Raw genomic sequence first — 12,685 nt, 5'->3', positions numbered from 1 at the left:
ATAGATTTCACGGTCTTATATCAAAATAGAAAAACTTACGTAGGTTTTGCTCATATCAGCAAAGACTACATTCATGCGTTTATTCTAAAATTAATCAACTCAATATGATCCTGCATTTTTAGCTTGTTTCTTTACAACGAACTATAATAATTATTGATGTCTGGTTTTTCAGAGTATAAAAGGAGATGAAAGTAAAAATATACTAAACATTTATTATGTATAAAATATAAGCTAATAAATATCAAAATAAAATACAATATTTAATTTAGATACACAGAATAAGATAAATTATTATTGGCGGAGGTATACCTAGGCAGTAGGCACAAATATTTGAAATCTGATTATATTACGAGATATTTACTTAAGTTTATATTATGATCAACGTTGTTTAAAGAAAAAACATACGGTTTGCTCTATAAAATTAATTATTTTTGTTAAATTAACAATTGTAACAAAAATGTAATTCTTATCCCTCTTGTATTTCTAAATATCATCTAGCTCCCGCTCATCACATACGATTCAATATTTGGTTGACACCTACAACCAAACACTTTATACACAGCAACACTATCCCGTTCTAATTACCGATTCACAAAACTGCAGTCACTTTATTACCGATTCAAAATTTCCGCATCCCGAAATAGAAGGCAATTGCGATTGTAAGTAAAGTCGAACATCTGGGGCGTCTTGGCAATTTGCATGAATTCCGGTAGATTCCGATTGGCGTGCTTGTGATGCCTTACTGGTGCATTTCAAATTGCCTATGACGAAACTGCCGATTAGTTCTGCATATGTATGACGGTATGCATATGGGTGTCGTGTTTTACGGGCTTCAGGCTTGTCTCTATAGATAAAGTCATGGATTAAGAAGTAACTTTAGGGTTTAGTCAATGCATGATTGAAGTGTCGTAAAAATAGAGTCTAGTATAGTTTCCTTACTTGTGAAAAATGAAAAATAAAAGTTGTGTTTTGAAATAATCTCTAACTAGTTCATAGTATAGAATTAAAAGTTTATTATAAATTATAATTTCTTAAAATATTTGTTTACTACTGACTAATAATATAGCAACCCATAATAAAATTATAGACCTTGGTAATAATTCCGAAGTTTATTTATGTCTTTAATAAATCAAAACTTAATCAAAATGACGCGAATGCCAAGCTAGTTATTGAATATTAACGAACGCTTTAACTTATAAAACTTTAATTGAGCGAATATAAAGACTATTTAATATTTATTTGCTCATGAAATATGCTTACGTTACTAACTATAATTATTCTCAACTAGTTGATGTTTGCGTTTCATTACTACAACTTTGTATTTTCGTTCTGCACTTAAATTAAAATCTAACTTGGTATGTAATAATATATTTAACTAGCTTTATGCTAATTAAAACACTAACTATATACAGAGTTGCCCATTTTAGCTCCACACAAGTTATTATAATTTTGTTTTCATTACTCTCTTGTTACTTTTATACTCTTCATTTGTTTTTCATATGGAATAACACCTAGATTAGAACCTTTCAAATAATCTCTGTGTAACTATGACTACAGCTTATATGTATATTCCAAGTTATAGTTGCCTATTGGAATTTGGGCAGGATTAGAAATCTGGGTCACACTATTGGAAACGTTATCAGCCTTTGCAGATCGGCGTTAAAGAGGCTGGAAACTCTTATTCTTCATGCAATCCCATTTAGATCTTCAAACCCTTTGAACCGTTGACTTGTGAATATGTCACTGAGCATTAGATGACGCACAAGTTGATATTTCTTCTGTACAAGTTTAGATATTTCCTGTAAGCTTGTAAGGCACACGTGGAAGTAATATACAAAAATGCTTTGTTGATTATAGTTTTTTGTCTAAATGTAGGCCATAATCTCGGGTACGATTTTAAACTATGGATATTGGATATAAACCGTCTTCATATTGAGAAAATCGAAATAAAAATATATCAAATTAATCAATGACATCCTAAGATGGTAATATCTCACTATTTTTACAAGAGTGCTGAATTTCATGAGTTATCTGTATCGACAGCGAAATTAATTTTCTGAAAACGTTAATGAATGATAAACACTGCAATTTAATGTCTTTGTCGATCTCATTTGTAGAGAACATGAGCAGAGAGCCACTCAAACTGTAAAGAATTAAGAAAGATATTTCAATCAAACCAAGCTCTCATGCGATCTTTTGAAAGTCAACATAGTTGAGGGTCCTTGTGTTCCTATTGCGAAGAGCAACCTGTCTACGAACTTCGTTAGTTTAGTATTTGTGCTTATTTACATTTAATTGAAATCGTCTGAGTTAACTGCGATATTATAAACTTTTGTTTATATTACTATAGTTGATCCGCAAACGTTGTTTTGCCTTATTCTTATCATTTAGGGGAATGAAATATGGAATATTCATTTTGACCGATTGGCAGTCCTACCCAATATGCATAAAAAATTTCATGAGATTGGGTTGGACCATTTCGGAGGAGTTTAATTACAAACTCTGTGACACGAGAATTATATATTAAATAAAATACGTCGAAAAGTATTAAATAGACTTGTAATAATAGATAATAATAGCTTATTGTATATTCTTTGTAAATTAAAGACGTCAATTAAATTGGGCGTTTTAATTATTTTTAATGAGCGCTCGACGTATTTGGAGAATGTCAATTAACCTCTAGTGTGCGTATCTGAAAAGTACCTATAAAACTTTTTCATTAAAGGGATTCGCATGCTCTAAAAACAATATAGTTAGGTACCATATATATAATCATACTATTCATACAGTCATACTAGAGTCATACAAACCTAGAGTTTATAAATTGAGCTTTCAGTTTAGTTTATTTTATAATAATATGTTGTTTATAAATAAAAGTGAAACAAAGTATTCAAATACGTTATCAAATGCGAACTTCTAGTTTGCTTTGAATGGCAGTTAACAAACTGCATTTGTGGCGTGTTGCATGGCGTTTTATCTTGGGCTATTTATTAAAATTTACTTTATATTCATGAATGGAAAATCTTTTTCATTTGGTTCATGCCATAAAGAATGCCATTGTAAATTATTCTCTTTATTCATAAACATTAAAAAAGCAACCGTGCCTCGGAAAAATTGCAGGTGTCCGTGAATTAATTAAAACCGACGATACACATATTATGTGAAGCGTGTCCGGAAAGCGCCTGTTTTGTAGTTTAATTATGGAAAAGTAAATTGTCCAAAAAACTAGCCGCAGTAAAATGTTTCATTTTGTAGCTCGAAAATGGTTAATGCAAGCGACTGCCCGATGTTTTAAAATAAATATTTTAACGCTAATTATTGTCGGATGTTTTCGGCCGGACCAACGTTTCTTTATAAATATTTATTTTTGTGTTTATTTCTGGTTAATTGAAATGAAACAGTATAATTGATGTATTATTTTTATAATAAACATCTGCAGAGCACAGGGAAAATAAAGGCTTTGTTATGTTGTCAATAACAAAAACGAGGTATTGTTATAGAGCCGGAGTTGATCTACTGAAATGCGTTCAATCAAACTATTTAGAGCATTCCTTACACGTGATTCGATTCCAAAGCTATTGGGTTTCGGAGGAATTCTTTGTTCTCATGGGCCAATATCCCCTAACGGTATGCAGGAACATGAATGAAAAAGGGATCGTCCCGACTCCAATATAAAGGACAAATGTTTGTCTGTTACCTACGATCGATGTTTGTTCGGGAGATGGGTGATTTAATACTATTTTGGCCATCGATTATTTCACAGGATTATTTATTAATTAAATTTAATTAATGCCTTGTGTGATTCAATGTGAACGTTTGAGTACTGTCCAACGTAATCAAATTAATGATTAATCCATTTCAATTTGTTTTATTAACAAAGTATATACCTAGAAGGGAAACAATAATAAAACATTTGTGTACGAATATCGAATTGGCTTCTTTAAAAGTCTGAATTCTGCCTTTATAAAGAATTGGAGAAAGAAACCTTAGGAATAAATTTAATAACATTTCGTTCTGGTATAAATTCTAAGAATGACGTGAAGTCGTGAATAGTACTTGGTTTTGAAACTTCTTTGAAATATCATGACGAAATAGAAAGAACTAGGTAGGTATAAGTAAATATTTCTTGAAGGAAATATTGTACAAATGCATTTTATAAATAACTAGTGGTCCGCCCCGGCTTCGCCCGTGGTACATAGGTATAATAAAAGAGAGCCTATGTCCTTTCTCGGGTATCAAAATATCTCCATACCAAATTTCATGCAAATTGGTTCAGTAGTTTAGGCGTGATTGAGTAACAGACAGACAGACAGAGTTACTTTCGCATTTATAATATTAGTATGGATAATGGAGTTTAGCCAATAAAATAAGAGTGTACAGCAAGTTTGAATTATACTTAATTAAATGGATATTAATTAAAATTTGCCATTCCCATTGGTGGGTGAATTGAATTCGTTAACGAGGCTGCCATAATTATGGGCGTCTTTGAAAATTTCCTTTTTCGTGTTACACTTCCTAATGAATGTGACAAATCTAATCTCTCTATCTAAAGACACCGTAACGATTTTCTATGGCTTATTCAGTCGGCCTTTTATTTTCCATTTATCCCTACAGTTTTCCTCTGAACAAAGCTATAAGATGGAGACCCAAATTAGTATTAATTAAGTACATATTTTAAATTTTTTTATACATTAAAAAATGATTTCACTTTGAGAACAGATTATAGGACACTACAGATACACACACTACGGACTACACTACACTACGGATTACAGATTATAGGTAATCATTTCATGATCGGTCTAGATTTTTTATCCAGCTTTCTACGAATCTTAACAATGGCATACATAATATATAGCAATTTATTTAGAATTTCCTACCAAAGTTTGCTCTAACAAAAATCCCATATCATCGCTCTGTATATCCGTATGCAGCGTGCCCCGGCGAGGCGAGGTAACCAATTTATATAGGAAACTCGAAACTTGGAAACCAAACAAACAATGGTACCTGCCTGCACTCGATGGGGCGAAGCAGTGATTACACTGAAACTACCGAGTACCCACTACTCCAACTTAATTGGATTACGGATACAGAAATGGCAGACGGTATTCAGATATTTATAAAATTTCCCTTTAAATGGCGTATGAACAGTGTATGTAAATTAATTTTCGTTTAACATTATTTTAATACGTGTGGCTTTTGTATAAATTTCTCGTATGCGATGCAATGTTATTACATAAAAACGAAGCTTACATAGTGCACTCATTATATTCAGCCTCATGAGAATTTTAGCGGTTAACTATGTTTAGACTTTAGGTAGATAGAATACTTGTATTTTAGTGTTCAGCAACTAAAAAACTTTCTTCTTCATTTTTTCTTTTCATTGCAGGAAACATGGTCAAATTATTCTATGGGCACGCGTATATAATTAACAAAAATACGGCTAATTAATTTACAGATAATATGATGACCTAAAGCTTTCTATGAAATCTATCTATGGATCGATAACTAATTGATAAGATGTCGCAAAATTCAAATCTAAATTGAAAAGTGTTAAAGTATTGTTTAAATTTAGTTTTAAATTAAAAGCATCCCTTCGTCACCTTGAAGACAAAGTAGATGAGATCATAGCAGTAATCTCCTTAAGATCTTTGTCATTACTTTGTTAAGTGAACACTGCGTATATACTAAATGAATCCTGCTGAGTGAACTTGAATAATAAACTATGCTTTTAAACATTTCAAAGAAAATACTGCTTTTGTTAGGTACAATCTTCTTATATATAAAATTCTCGTGTCACAATGTTAGTCTGCATACTCCTCCGAAACGGGTGGACCGATTCTCATGAAATTTTCTGTGAATATCGGGTAAGTCTGAGAATCGGCCAACATCTATTTTTCATATGTACCACGGGCGAAGCCGGGGCGGACCGCTAGTAGAATATAATTTTTAAATGGTAAAAAGAGTATACAGTTTTGCAAGACGTTTTCTAATGGTCGATCAAATGAAAAACATTAAAATAATAGTCTTTAAACTCAAATATAGATCAAATATAGGTTCCTCGCTTTCCGCTTAAGTTATGGAGTGATATTGGCCAAGTAAAATCCAAGATTAAGCATTGGTGGAAAGATATCGAAGATAAATATGTCGTAGGCCTTCAAATTGAAATCATTGTGTGGTAAAGTATTCATATCTACAGAGGTAGAACGATAAAATAATTTAAAATTTGAAAAGGTCTGCAGGAATATTAATAGTCACTTTGAACGAAGAACGAGAACTGCGTTTAAAATCATTGAAACTAATCCGGAACACGGCTTGTTAGGCTGACAAGGCGGAATCCTCTTAGTTTTCATTTAACCTTTTTCTCGAAGTCAGCATTGCGGCTAATAAGCGTTCAGGCGGTATTCATTAAGCCGCAGACGAGAGGTTATCGATTTTGAAGTTCGTCTAATAAAGGTAAATTCTCCTCAATACTGCGTCGGAATTACGAAAAGAAGCTCTAATAAAACGCGCTTTGTTCCGCTCTGGATTCAATTAATAGCCCACCGCAGTGCCTTTGAAGATTGCTTTACTCTTTCAACTATATTTCATTTGCCATCGCATTCATAAATTGAACGTTATATTCGTAGCGCGGATGTAGCAGTTTGTAAAGTCGATTTACACTCGGCATACTTAAATTCAATTCGCCGAATGCCATGCCTTGAGTGGTTGTTTATTCAGCAATAAATAGGCAGTACCGTTCACTACTCTAACAAGTTCTGTATTTCAATGAATTCACTCCGCCTATTGGTTTCCGTGGATTTTAAAAGCAGACTAGTGCTTTCGTCAAATGAGTTTTCTTTTTCTACGTTTTGCGATCCGGACTTTTTTCATACTGCTTGATCTTTCAAGACGACGTGGCGCTATTCCATTTGGGTTTTGTAGAAAATCTTTTAAAACGTTGCTATTTTTATAACGTAGTATTTGCTACTAAAAGACGTAAAGTATGTACTTTTTCTTTATTTGTTTAAAAAGCATTGCACTTATTGGTGATAAAACTTGACTGCTTTTCTTCGAGGTGTTCAAGTCCCTGGGCGATTTTATAGATAATTTCTTATTCCAATGATTATTATATTTTTATGGAATTTAAAAGGTTAGTAGAGCAAAAGAGGCACGTTTTCACACGCTGACGGCGCGCACGTCCGATGGCAAATGGCGCGAAAAATTATACACTCTGAATTCCACACAGGTTCCATATGGACTACATTTTCTGACAATATTTTACGTAAATTCTATTGAAAGAACCTGCTTGTAATTTCTCCATGAAAAAATTGTTCTATGCCTTTTTCGGTTCTATACGTAGCTAGTTAATTTTAGCAAATAATTTAATTATAACTTTTTATGCTTTTTCGTTAAGGATAGGTATTGTTTTTTTTTCGTTTCGTTAATGAAATCAGTTAAAAGTTAACTACAAACGTATTTTTCATTATCAAAATGTCCCAACTCATAAATAGACTTAAGAGAGAGAGAGAGGAATGTATGATGTATTCAGAAGCAAATCGACAACCGAGAAATTAAATCAAAACTGAATGGTGTCTAATAAAAAATAACTAGGACAAACTAACGACGAATCGATCGATGAATTGATTGTCGGTAAATGCAACCGATTCCAATGCCATTCAATAACAAAAGTCCTGTTAATATTTTATTTAAAAATGTTTACAGTAAGAGTGTTATTTCTGATGGATTGCATTTTAGAATAAGTAAAACGGGATTTCCATAAATTTGTTTAGATTTACGCGAGTGCTTCTTTATTTAATGAATAAAATATAAATCACATTTTAAATCTGTAAAAAGTAGAGGTATAATATTATCTACAGCCACTTCTTTGTATGTAAAGCTTTTGGTTATTCCAACTATTAAAACGTTTTCAGGTATATTTCTTAACTAGCTTTCCGCCCGCGGCTTCGCCCGCATTTTCAAAGATAAACCCGCATAGTTCCCGTTCCCGTGGGATTTCCGGGATAAAACCTATCCTATGTGTTAATCCAAGTTACCCTTGCGCTGTGTGCTAAAATTCATTGTAATCGGTTCAGTAGTTTTTGCGTGAAAGAGTAACAAACATCCATACAAACTTTCACATTTATAATATTAATAGGATTGTCTATTTGTTAGAAACCCAATAGTTGTGTATGTAGTAGAGACAGTTCTATTATAAGCATACGAGTTTAGCGATTAACATGAAACTGTTATTAAGTTCGGGAATTGCACATCACTAGTTTAGTATGCAGTAGTTACTGATAACATGCAGTGACCACGTTCGTTCGTTTTATGTCGATAATGTTTGAGAATAACCTTAGACTAAGGGTTGAATGGAATATACGTCCGTATACAGGAAAAGGCTGTTTTGAAAACATGTTTTAATAATACTTATAAATAGTATGTATTAAATACTTATATACAAATGTCCATTGTCTATTTTATGATTTCAAACTCTTAGTTTTTCTTTAATAAATATTGTTATACTTTGAATATATGTAGTAATTAAAACTTTATAAACACTTCTTCGAACATAAATTATAAGTCTACTTGCTTACATTAAAAATATAATTATTAAACGAGCCTTCTACAAAACTAGAACCTCGCCTCGTTTCCCCAGTTCGCAGTGAAATTTTTGAGTTAGTCTGCATCTAACAAATAGCTCTAACAAACTTATCGTACATTTCTACGTAAATCCTCGGCCTCCCAAAGGATATATAATATCCGACTTTCCAATTAGCTGCAACTTGCACCTCAAATTTCCGTTAGGGGCCAAAGTGCACTAAGGTTCCATGAATCTTGCAACTTGCAATGGTTACTCACTGCCGAGTTTCAAACTTATATATTGTAAGTTCCTGCTCAAAGATATACCTTTTCTGGGCGCGATCGTAAATTTGTATATAGACATAAAATGTTAGCATGCATTTTACGAGACTTTTATAGACGTGCATCTGTTTTGTAGCTTGTAGGATGTAGGTAATTCCTTGTACCTACAGACTATGTAAACGGTATTTTCCATAAACGAAGCAGATAATTGCAAGGTTGGGATTACTGAACCCGTATTTATGTGCCGTGTTTATGCTCATGTTCAGTTATGTATTGATATGATATTGTGTGAAATCTCTTTACGACACTAACACATGGTAGTAGTTATGTGTTTGATGTTCTAGCGTTATCAAGTTAGAAGTTAAATTATTCGCAATTAGCTTATTTCTTAAGAGGATGTAATAAATGTTTCTTCATTCACTTAAATATTAGACAACTTCATTGTTGTACACTTACATTGTTACTCGTATGTTCATAATAGTTATAACTATTCTAGCTAGGTATCATTCTAGATAAAATATCTACGTTATACCGTAGCTTAAAATATGGTGAAACAATTACCTATGTATAATTTTAAATCAGGAGCGAGAACCTGTCTTTGATAAAAATGCCTGAATAATTAGTTATTACTTATTAACATTATGTACAAATTTCTTGTATCACTTATCTATACAATAGTGAAGTATTTCGTTATGTAACTGACATAACGAAATACTTCACATTCAATTGGTCCCGAAATACTTTACATTAGTATACAGTTTAGTTACTATGTTCATACATAATCCGTATTTCAAGTTCCTATTAATTAGAAAATAATGATTGAATACCGCATTTAAAGGTTATTAAAATACCATCAATCAAATTGATTTATTCGAACGCTGTTTCGGAAATTTTAATTAAAAATCCGACGGAGGTTGCGGATCTAACCGACGCATTATGCAAATTTAGTTACCTCGTGCACAATGCTGATAAATTTCTAATCACGATTTGTTGAAATTATTTTTTTTTAACATTCTTCAATGTTTTTTTAAATATTAGACGAAAGAATATATATTAGCGTCAAGCATTAAAATAATTATTCTGTGTGATACACTGAGAAAAAAATTCAATAAAAAATATTAATAACTAATAAAATTCATATAAATCCTAGGACAATTAAAGTTCTCTAACGGCTACAAACGAGTTTTACTTATTGCATTTACTGACGCCAAAATCCAAGTTTATTTGGAATAAAAATGCCTGTTTACTAATAACGAGTAAAGTTTATTTAGTGCAAGTAATCCAACATACTTTCTGTTAATATGTTTTTATTAAGGCCAATAACATAAATATTAGTTACGCGTAATATATTTTTTATTCTTAGTACTTTTTTTCTTGGGTTTTACTACTCTTGTTACTTGTCTTAAGAATCTTGTGACTAGGATTCACAATTTAATGTGTGGAAATAATAAAGCAGTGATGTTATAACCAGTATTTTTTTATAGGCCCTATTAAAATTTTGACTTGTAATTAATATATTTTATTGAAATTCATTGAGGTGTGATATAATTTCTAGTATTCTGTTTAATAGTAATTAGAAACGTTGCTATACTTATACCGCTAAATTTAAATACCCAAAAAAACTTCTGGAGGAGAATCTACACATGAATATGAACAAGTTTAACTATGGAACCGACTCCAAAAGGCGCGAAAAACAATCATGTTTTTTACTTAACATTTGTGCTTTTAGAGTCGGTCCTATAATTAAATTTGTTCATATTCATGTGCAGATTCTCCTCCAAAAGTTTTTTTGAGTATTTAAATTTAGCGGTATAAGTATAGTAACGTTACTAATTACTTTTACATATTGATGATTTCGATCAACTTTCTTCTTATTATACGAAGCTCTAATAACTAATGTAATTCAAAACTTTATTGTTTTTTAAAATTGTCCAGATAAAAAATAGTGAAAAATTGTTCGAAATCTTCATTTGCAGATAGGTGGACATAATAAATAAAATTTGATATTTTCCTGAAATAACTTTATTCTAATTAACCAAAAAATAATCATTGACAACATAATTTTAAGTAATAAACTAAAAAATCCTCATGATAACAAACAACTTGCCCAACCGATGCTGAATTTTCAGTTTTTTAGTTTTTAGGCAACAACACTGCCACCAGCCAGTAGTTTGTATTCAGTCTCAATGCCGCTGTGGTCATCCACTTCTCTTCCACTAGGTGCTACGGTTCTAAAGAATTCCGCAGCCATGCGACTTTCTCCCTTAATTCTTCGTCGGATTCTGAAAGGAATCATTTATCATTTAAATTGAAAACAGCAATACCCGTAAAAGTAAACAAACTCGCTTTTCATTAAAATATACATTACCTGCTGATGCTGCTGGCAATCGTATTAATGGAGCTACATCAGAATTCGATGACGAAGATGATGTTCTTGTCAAGGAATGTGAACGGGCCCTCTCGATAATTCCACGACTACGCAACTGCTCTACCATCAATCGACGACTTCAAAGTTTTCAGAACCTAAAATAATAACACTAAAATGGCAAAATGGCATTAATAATAACTTTTTTTAAAATAGAACGTGAAATATCCGAAAATTTTACATTAAACACTCTCCTACATTTAGTATGAAATAGTAGAACGGTTTTAGTTTACTGATCAACTGACTTATTTCATCGTTGGTTAAAATTCTGAGTGTTCCAGAATCCACTCTTCCATCTAGACAACGCAATATACCAAATTAAGTACTTTAAGTATGAATAAGGTAATATTATGAACATTAATACATCGACTGTTCTGACAAAGAATAGTTTGGTACTGTGTTAAAAAAACTATCTAGCTTCTAACTATCTACTTATGTAGTTTGATTAGGTACCTACTTACCACGAAATTGGTTACATACTCCTGAAACCCTAACCTCTTTAAGGAGATCACTGGTTAATTGATCCATGTGTATTATTTTATTCGAGTCATTCAATTGTTTTTGCACTGCACAAATTATTTTCACTTGTGTGTTAAACACACGTGCGCTCACTGACGCTAAGCAAATGAGCAATTGAGCAGCAACGTCCCGGCGGCTCCGGCCGCCGGCAGATCAAAGTAGGCATGTATCTTGTTACTAGTAAACTTTACTAATTCCAATTAAAGGTATATATAAACACTAATAGCCATATCTTTAATGACAAATAATAGTTTACTTCTTGAGGGAAAAATAAAACTAGTTCTAATTACAAGTTCACAAATTATAGAAATAAGAAATGCCATATTAGATATTATAGTTTTTTGTAATCGGTCATTTTAGTAAAACTCTTTTATAATCATAACTAATCTGTACCTCTTGATATTAGTGCAGTACCTACAAATTCAAGGAATATTTATTAATACATGTAAAATCCTACAATCCCAAGTAAAGAATATTAATTTCGACATTTAATAAAACCCGTTTATTGGTATTATATTACGAAATTAATAAACTGTACTTGAAATTAAATTTTTTGTAGTTTTCATTAAAAATACATAGGAATTGATAAAATTTGATAATAACGCCATTTAATAACATTGTTATTAATTACGCCGAAATTTTTTCTCTCAGTGTAGTTTATCTTTGTTCAACAGATAGATCCAAAAATCTTTGTGCCATATCTTGTATAGGGCGTGTTATAAATTCCTTGTCATTCAAGATTCAAACATGCTCAAATATCGAAAAAGTATAGGCGACGGTTCTCAATATCTATATTCCAATTACATGAGACAAGCCAGTATAACCAAAACAAAATATATTTTTAGCAATATGTATGTAGCGTGAACTCTATAATTAAGCTTAATGAGCCGTTAAATT

The 12,685-nt window shown here is 31.8% G+C and overlaps 1 protein-coding gene and 1 long non-coding RNA gene across 2 annotated transcripts in view; one reads left to right on the top strand and one right to left on the bottom strand.

The window, feature by feature from the left end:
- The window catches only part of LOC149905353 (uncharacterized), a 117,095-nt gene that overhangs the window by 77,607 nt on the left and 26,803 nt on the right, over positions 1-12,685 (top strand). The window lies entirely within an intron of this gene.
- On the bottom strand, positions 11,034-11,357 carry LOC149905354 (uncharacterized). Its single transcript, XR_016457155.1, has 2 exons — positions 11,213-11,357; positions 11,034-11,126 (listed from the first exon to the last, which is right to left on the bottom strand). It is a non-coding gene; the product is annotated as an uncharacterized LOC149905354 (long non-coding RNA).

The sequence above is a fragment of the Colias eurytheme genome, chromosome 10 (assembly GCF_061535395.1).
Source record: "Colias eurytheme isolate Ceu_HAF_F1 chromosome 10, ilColEury1 Martin Lab GWU primary, whole genome shotgun sequence".
NCBI classification, from domain to species: Eukaryota; Metazoa; Arthropoda; class Insecta; order Lepidoptera; family Pieridae; genus Colias; species Colias eurytheme.
This window is presented reverse-complemented; position numbering and strand designations above follow the sequence as displayed.